The sequence below is a fragment of the Salvia splendens genome, chromosome 14 (genome assembly GCF_004379255.2).
Source record: "Salvia splendens isolate huo1 chromosome 14, SspV2, whole genome shotgun sequence".
NCBI classification, from domain to species: domain Eukaryota; kingdom Viridiplantae; phylum Streptophyta; class Magnoliopsida; order Lamiales; family Lamiaceae; genus Salvia; species Salvia splendens.
In genome coordinates, this window is record NC_056045.1 from 21,253,725 (window position 1) to 21,262,370 (window position 8,646).

At 38.5% G+C, this 8,646-nt stretch overlaps 3 long non-coding RNA genes across 3 annotated transcripts; 2 read left to right on the forward strand and 1 right to left on the reverse strand.

Annotated features, from left to right (window-relative positions):
- Nucleotides 1-1,807: 1,807 nt before the first annotated feature.
- LOC121764769 lies at nucleotides 1,808-3,890 on the reverse strand. The gene is made up of 4 exons (XR_006042621.1): nucleotides 3,710-3,890; nucleotides 3,553-3,627; nucleotides 2,543-2,609; nucleotides 1,808-2,087 (listed from the first exon to the last, which is right to left on the reverse strand). It is a non-coding gene; the product is annotated as an uncharacterized LOC121764769 (long non-coding RNA).
- Nucleotides 3,398-3,718, forward strand: LOC121764770. Its single transcript, XR_006042622.1, has 2 exons — nucleotides 3,398-3,448; nucleotides 3,528-3,718. It is a non-coding gene; the product is annotated as an uncharacterized LOC121764770 (long non-coding RNA).
- Nucleotides 3,891-7,677: 3,787 nt separating the features above from the next.
- LOC121764929 lies at nucleotides 7,678-8,155 on the forward strand. Its single transcript, XR_006042660.1, has 2 exons — nucleotides 7,678-7,885; nucleotides 7,965-8,155. It is a non-coding gene; the product is annotated as an uncharacterized LOC121764929 (long non-coding RNA).
- Nucleotides 8,156-8,646: the final 491 nt, after the last annotated feature.

The window sequence follows — 8,646 nt, forward strand, 5'->3', positions numbered from 1 at the left end:
AATGAATATAAAAATCAAAAACTAAAAAGCATTATGATCAAAGAATTGGTTAAATATAATAATTTTTAATTATCGATTATTATGATAATACTAACAAAAATAAACAATAAAAATAGTTCCCAATGCAGTACACCTAGTTCATTAAACTTACATAAACATAAAGTTAATAAAATTCCATCTCAATAATGATAAAAGAATACCTCCATACTGATACAAAGAAGACGAAACAATAGTGCTGGCTTCCGTAAGAGATATATTCTGTTCTCCTGGTACAATATCACTTATAATATTAGGCCTTTCAACGGATCCACCAACACATGCTTCAAAAAAAATATTTAGTACAATTGAATGACAAAAAATATTTTCAAAGATGATGTCAAAAAATAATGGCAGGGTTCGTTCTTATTAACATTTTTTATTTTAAGCATTACCAAAAGATTCTTATAAGGTTTTAAGAAAATACTCCTTATTTAATAATTCCTCAAAAACAATATACATTGAGCAACTGATCGATTGTAATATGTATATATATAGGCTTAATTAGAATAATGGCTTACTAGTTGCTTTGTGAAATCCAAGGTGGCAAGAACCTTGAAAAATGAAGGATTTACTTTTGATATTGCTCTTTCTAAGTATGAGCTATACTACCTGATGTTTGTGTTAACATCAACGGTTACCATTTATATTTGTATATGAAATAAATGTAACCGTGCCCTATAGTCAAACCAAGAACTGACCAGGCCCAGCACTGAATCTGCCCACTTCTATCATGTATATATACAAACGATATTATTCTTATTAACTATAAAATATTTGTAAAATACTTCAAATAAAACTCTAAGCAATACCAAGATATTAATAGAAGGTTTTAGAAAATATTCCTTAATTAGTAAAAATCTTGAATAAGAAAATATATGTCATATAGTTAAACAAAAATGTTATAAATTTTTTCCTATATTATATTACATCATATTATAAATAAAACAACTTCATCAAAACATAATTTACTCTTTCTAAACTACAAATACAAAATACACAGATACCAAATTTGAACTATTCTTATAAGGATTTAGAAAATACTCTATAAATAGAAAAAATCTTGAATAAGAAAATAAATGTCATATAATTTTTCAAAAATACTCCTTAATTAGTAATAACATTGAATAATCAAAAATATGTCATATACTTTAACAATAATGTTGAAAATTTTCCTATATTATATTACATCATATTATGTATAAAACAACTTCATGAAGGCATAATTTACTCATTTGAAACTACAAATAATCGATACATAAATTCCTAAAAACAAAATATCTTGTACAATTGAATTAAACAAAAAATAATTCAACAAATACTTCTATTAAATATATATAGAAACCAAACTATTGTTATTAACTATAAAATTTTATAAAATAGTTCAAATTAGACTCTAAACAATACCAAGATATTCTTATAAGTTCAAAATTAGAGCTTCTACTGAGTATAGATACAAACCAAAATTTTCTTATTAACTATAAATAAATTATATAAAAATTCAAACATATTCTTATAAGGTTTTAGAAAATACTCTTTAAATAGAAAAATCTTGAATAAGCAAAATAAATGTCATACTATTTTCCAAAAATACTCGTTAATTAGTAAAAATATTGAATAGTCAAAAATGTTGACAACTAATCTATATTCTATTACATCATATTTTTAATAAAATAACTTCACGCCCGCATTTTCTACGGATAGAAAGCACGGTTGATCGTGACTAGGGGAGGATTAAAGAAACGGGGAAGAAAGGGGAAAAACATACACATTTGACCAAAAGCTTAATAACTGAATTAACTTTGAAAACGTCACAATATTACCCTAACAATAATACCAACTCTAAGTAAATAAAGAATAGAAAATAAACAATTTTCAAACGAGTTAGACTCTCCACGAATAAACAATTCTAAAGAAAAGGACTCTTAGCGGAAGCGTTCAAGACACGGAAAATGCCGAGTATGAAGACACGACAAATCCAACAATTATTAACTATGACAAAACAATCCATGGACTCTGCTCAACATCCTCCACGCCCATCGCCGCTCAATCTGCACATTAAGAAAAACAATATGCAGGGCTGAGTACTTGATGCACTCAGTGAACACATGCCAAACATAGTTTGTCAAGCCATAATCAAGTGACCTTGGGGGTTTTAATTAAAAGAACCCAAGTACACAAACATTTATTTCACAAGTTCGGTTGGCCAACCATTTTCCATCCACATTCACCATCACCATATCTGAACATACATGACAAGGAACGTGGCCACGAACCAAGTCACTAGACCGGCCAACTCCAAAGAGATAGCACACGATCTACGGGGTGTACACTAGTCCGAGCAGGGTTTGCGGCTCTACTGGGACCCGAATTCGATTAAACATACATGGCATAGCCACTTCAGATAGGTTCATTCAAATACAAAATATGGCAACACAAACACTTTCCACCTTCTTTCACATAAAAAGTATTTAGGACATAGTCCTTATTTAAAAAGAAAGCCCACCTCAAATGCTTAACTCCTCAATTAATTTCCTTTCCCTCGATATCACGTCCCGCTTGCAAGGAATCACCTTTAGCATTTTAAATAACACATAAATCAACACAATGAATCAAGTAAATGAATAAGATGCATGCACCCTAATTAAAGTCGTTTGTCTCGTTTCTCGATTTTCGAATATTCAGCGGCCGCATTCCTCCGTTGGCTCCTCGCATTTCCACCACGATGTCGGAATAAGTTCCCAAAATTTATTTAAGCGTATAATTAAATTCTCGCCTTCATTTCCTTAAAAAAATATTTATTTCGGATTTAAGATGAAATTATTCGTACTTCAAATTATTCGGGAGCTAATTAAATATTTCCGCACGATTAAATTTTATTATTGACCCAACAATTCAATTAAAAGCCCGAGAATTAATTATATCACCCCACCCTTATTTCTCCAAACTTAATTAGTGACTCCCAACAAAACCCAAAAACTAAATCAAGACCTCAATTTAATTGTGAGGCCCGATTCTTTTAACCAAGCAAAAGGCCCAATTCCAATTTAAAAACAAAACAAAAGCTCAGCATAGTACATCATCTTCTTCACGCCCTTTTACTCCTTCTCTCTCCCTATCTCTCTCTAATTCTTCTTCACCCGAAATCGGGCAGTTCCTCCCATTTTCCCGGCGCTCCCCACACCGGCGACCGCCACTCCCAACTGAGCTATCCCCGCCGTCGATTCGTCCACCGCCACTGCCTCCGTCATACGCCGCTGCTCCGTCCCCTCCGGGAGACGCTGTCGTCGCTGCAGGGAGACACGACGCCGCTGCTGTCAGCAGCGTCGTTGGTCAGTCTCTCCCACTCCGTTGCCCTCGATCTACCCCGAAACAGCCCCGACGCCCCCGATTCCAAACCGGTTCGTTAAAGGTTCAATCTTTATTCGATTTTGTTTTGATTACCTTATTGTTAGATTGGTTACAGAGCTTATGAGATGCACGAAATCTAGGTTATTGCAGAAGAAATTGATATACCTTTGGAGAGGAGAAATTGCCTAGCAGCAGAAGGAATTGAATTCACGGCAGTTTTGTATTTTTTTTATCCTCAAACTGTGATGTCAAGCAAGAATTGTGGCAGGAGTCAGTAAATTGCGATTTTGTACTCGCAGAATTGAATTTGAAGGGATAATACCTTTAGTTTGATCGAGCAATTGGAACGTAGAAGATTTCTCTATGTTACTTTCCTCCGATTTTGAATATATGAGCTGGTGTTGGGAGTAATATAGAGGAATGGTTGTTAAAGATACGGGAGAGATTTAGGGGTGAGAAGAGTGGGGCGGTTTCAACGTGAGTTGAGGGGAGGAAGAAAATCTCTGCTAAAAAAAAATTGAATTAAGGAAATAATGGCTATATTAAAAGTAGCCCAATTGAATAATAATAAGTGGGCTAAAAAAAAGACAAAGATGATAGGCCCAAATATATATAATTTTAGTACATTGATTAAATTGTGGTGTTTTATTATTTTAGTACTTTGGTGTTATTCCAAGTACATTGTAAACGAACGCCGAAATTTTCCCATCGACGATTCTCGCGTCAATCTCGTCGACAATTTACACCACACAATTAATCAACAACACGATTCGAAACATTCGTTGATCTTTCGATAAAACATATTCATAGATTGTCGAAACAAAACAAGGACGCTTAAAAAAATACCCCAAAAAGAAAGGAAAAATGAGGGCGTTACAATCTACCCATCTTAACAAAAATTTCGTCTCGAAATTTGCTTAGATCATTCAAACAACTCTGGGTACTTCTCCCTCATCTTGTCTTCCAATTCCCACGTAGCTTCCTCAACACCGTGATTCCTCCATCGAACCTTCACCGAGGCAATAGACTTGTTTCTCAACTCTTGCACTTTCCTATCTAGAATGGCTTCAGGCTTCTCCTCGTAACTCAAATTCGGATTCAAAATCATCATCTCCTCTTGATGAATTATGTGGTTAGGGTCGAACACATACTTTCTCAATTGTGACACATGGAAAACGTTGTGTACTTTCCCAAAGCTTGGTGGTAGCGCCAATCTATACGCTACGGTACCCACTCTGTCAAGAATCTCATAAGGTCCAATAAATCGTGGTCTCAACTTGCCTTTCACACCGAACCGAGTTATTCCTTTTGACGGGGCTACCTTCAGAAAAACTTTTATCTCCTGCCTCAAATTGGAGATCGGTTCTTCGAACATCAGCATATGATTTTTGTCGATCCTGAGCTTCCTTGATCCTCTCACGAATTTGTCAAACAATCTCAATCATTTCTTCCACTGTGTCTGGTCCAAGAACTCTTCTCTCACCCACTTCATCCCAGTAAAGTGGTGATCTACACTTCTTCCCATACAATGCCTCATACGGGGCCATGTTAATAGTAGCCTGATAGCTATTGTTGTAAGCGAACTCTATTAGTGGCAACACTTCCTCCCAACCTACTCCTCGATCTAGCACTACGACTCTCAACATATCCTCCAAAGTCTGTATCGTCCTCTCTGATTGCCCATCAGTCTGCGGGTGGAATGCAGTGCTGAAATTCAACTTAGTGCCTAACTCTCGTTGTAGGCTCATCCAAAATCTAGAGGTAAACTTCGCATCACGATCACATGTAATAGTAACTGGCACTCCATGTAGACGTATAATCTCTTTCACATACATCTTAGACAACTTATTGGCTCTATAGGTATCACGAATCGGCACAAAGTGAGCAGATTTTGTGTGACGATCAATAATCACCCAAATAACAGTGTTTCCTCATTGGGATCTCGGTAATCCTGTCACGAAATCCATTGCAATGTGCTCCCATTTCCACTCCGGTATCTCAAGTGGTTGTAGTCTCCCATAAGGTCGTTGATGTAGGGCTTTCACTTGCTGACATACTAGACACCTCTCCACAAACGCCGCTACATGCTTTTTCATGCCATTCCACCAAAACTGTCTCTTCATATCTCGATACATCTTGGTACTCCCCGGGTGCGCAGTATACGGTGTTTCGTGTGCTTCCCTCATGATTTCATTCCTAAGCCCTTCGTCTCTAGGCACGCTACAACCTGCCCTTGAATGTGAGGGCATTATCCGCTTCCTCATGAAAATATTCTTGCTCCCCTGTCCTCACTTCCGAACGGATTTTCTCAAGTAAAGTATCGCATCTTTGAGCTTCCACGATTCTAACCCTTAGGTCGGGTTCCATTACCAAGGTGGCGATCATTCCTTCCACTGTCTCGGGTGCTCTCACTACCTCCAATCGCATTTTACTGAACTCGTGTATCAAGTTCTCTTTGTTCGTGAGAAAAGTGGCCAACTGAGGTTGAGACTTTTTACTTAAGGCATCAGCCACTACATTCGCCTTTCCTGGGTGATAGTTTATACTGCAATCATAGTCCTTCACCAACTCAAGCCATCTACGCTGCCGCATGTTCAAATCCTTTTGTTCAAAGAAGTACTTGAGACTTTTATGGTCCGTATATATCTCACATCGAACTCCATAAAGATGGTGTCTCCAAATCTTCAAAGCATGTACAACTGCTGCCAACTCCAAGTCATGCGTCGGATAATTCAACTCATGCGGCCGCAACTGCTTTGATGCATACGCAATCACTTTCCCATTCTTCATAAGTACACATCCGAGTCCAACTATTGATGCATCGGTATACACCACGTAGTTAGTGTCTGGTTCTGGCACAACGAGAATTGGTGCAGTGGTCAACTTCTCTTTTAGTAACTGGAAACTGGTCTCACACTCCGGCGTCCAATTCACTTTGACCCCCTTCTTTAGTTGTTGCGTCATTGGCCTTGCTATCTTAGAGAATCCCTCGATGAATCTTCGATAATATCCCGCCAGTCCTAGGAAACTCCGAATTTCGTTAGGTGTGGTTGGTGATTTCCATTTCTGTACAGCTTCCACCTTTGCAGGATCTACTCGAATTCCATCTGCACTCACTATGTGCCCAAGGAAATTCACTTCTTTGAGCCAAAACTCACACTTACTGAACTTAGCGTAGAGTTTCTCGGCCCTTAACGTCTCCAAGGTAGTCCTCAAATGTTTTTCATGTTCCTGTTCGTTCTTTGAGTAGATAAGGACATCGTCTATGAAGACTAAGACGAACTTGTCCAAGTATGGATGGAACACACGATTCATAAGGTCCATAAATACGGCCGGTGCATTTGTTAATCCGAAAGGCATTACTATAAACTCATAATGGCCGTATCTAGTTCGGAAAGCCGTCTTGGGTACATCTTCTCGTCGGACTCTCAGTTGATGGTATCCCGATCTCAAATCCATTTTCGAGAATACTCCAGCTCCACGGAGTTGATCAAACAAATCATCTATCGGCAGTGGATACTTGTTCTTGAGTGTCAATTGTTCAACTCTCGATAATCTATGCACATCCTCAATGTTCCATCCTTCTTCTTCACGAACAACACTGGTGCTCCCCACGGCGACACACTGGGTCTAATGAAACCCAAGTCTAGCAACTCTTGTAGTTGTATCTTAAGTTCTTCCAATTCCTTAGGCGCTATACGGTACGGTGCCTTAGATATCGGTGCTGATCCTGGCTCCAAATCAATTGTAAACTCCAACTGTCTATCGGGTGGTGGTCCTGGCAAGGCGTTGGGAAAAACATCTGGAAATTCATTCACTACTGCCACATCCTCTATGCTTCTTTCTTTCTTCTCCTCTCCATTTAGATAGACGAGATACGTTGGGCATCCCTTCCTTATCATAGTCGTCGCTTGAAGTGCAGAAATTATGGACTTGCGTCAATTCGTAGAAATCCCATAAAATGTAGTTGGCTCCTTTTCCCGGGTTTTGAAAAGAGATATCTCTCTCTTTGCAGCGAATGGTAACATGATTCTCGGCCAACCAATCCATTCCCAAAATTATATCTACACTTCCCATCGATATAACTTGTAATTTATGTGCAACTAGCTGAAGTTCTCCCATAGTAAATTCTACATTCGAGTAAATTCTACATTCAGCATAGTACATCATCTTCTTCACGCCCTTTTACTCCTTCTCTCTCCCTATCTCTCTCTAATTCTTCTTCACCCGAAATCGGGCAGTCCCTCCCATTTTCCCGGCGCTCCCCACACCGGCGACCGCCACTCCCAACTGAGCTATCCCCGCCGTCGATTCGTCCACCGCCACTGCCTCCGTCATACGCCGCTGCTCCGTCCCCTCCGGGAGACGCTGTCGTCGCTGCCGGGAGACACGACGCCGCTGCTGTCAGCAGCGTCGTCGGTCAGTCTCTCCCACTCCGTTGCCCCGATCTACCCCGAAACAGCCCCGACGCCCCCGATTCCAAACCGGTTCGTTAAAGGTTCAATCTTTATTCGATTTTGTTTTGATTACCTTATTGTTAGATTGGTTACAGAGCTTATGAGATGCACGAAATCTAGGTTATTGCAGAAGAAATTGATATACCTTTGGAGAGGAGAAATTGCCTAGCAGCAGAAGGAATTGAATTCACGGCAGTTTTGTATTTTTTTTATCCTCAAACTGTGATGTCAAGCAAGAATTGTGGCAGGAGTCAGTAAATTGCGATTTTGTACTCGCAGAATTGAATTTGAAGGGATAATACCTTTAGTTTGATCGAGCAATTGGAACGTAGAAGATTTCTCTATGTTACTTTCCTCCGATTTTGAATATATGAGCTGGTGTTGGGAGTAATATAGAGGAATGGTTGTTAAAGATACGGGAGAGATTTAGGGGTGAGAAGAGTGGGGCGGTTTCAACGTGAGTTGAGGGGAGGAAGAAAATCTCTGCTAAAAAAAAATTGAATTAAGGAAATAATGGCTATATTAAAAGTAGCCCAATTGAATAAGAATAAATGGGCTAAAAAAAAGACAAAGATGATAGGCCCAAATATATATAATTTTAGTACATTGATTAAATTGTGGTGTTTTATTATTTTAGTACTTTGGTGTTATTCCAAGTACATTGTAAACGAACGCCGAAATTTTCCCATCGACGATTCTCGCGTCAATCTCGTCGACAATTTACACCACACAATTAATCAACAACACGATTCAAAACATTCGTCGATCTTTCGATAAAACATATTCATAGATTGTCGAAACA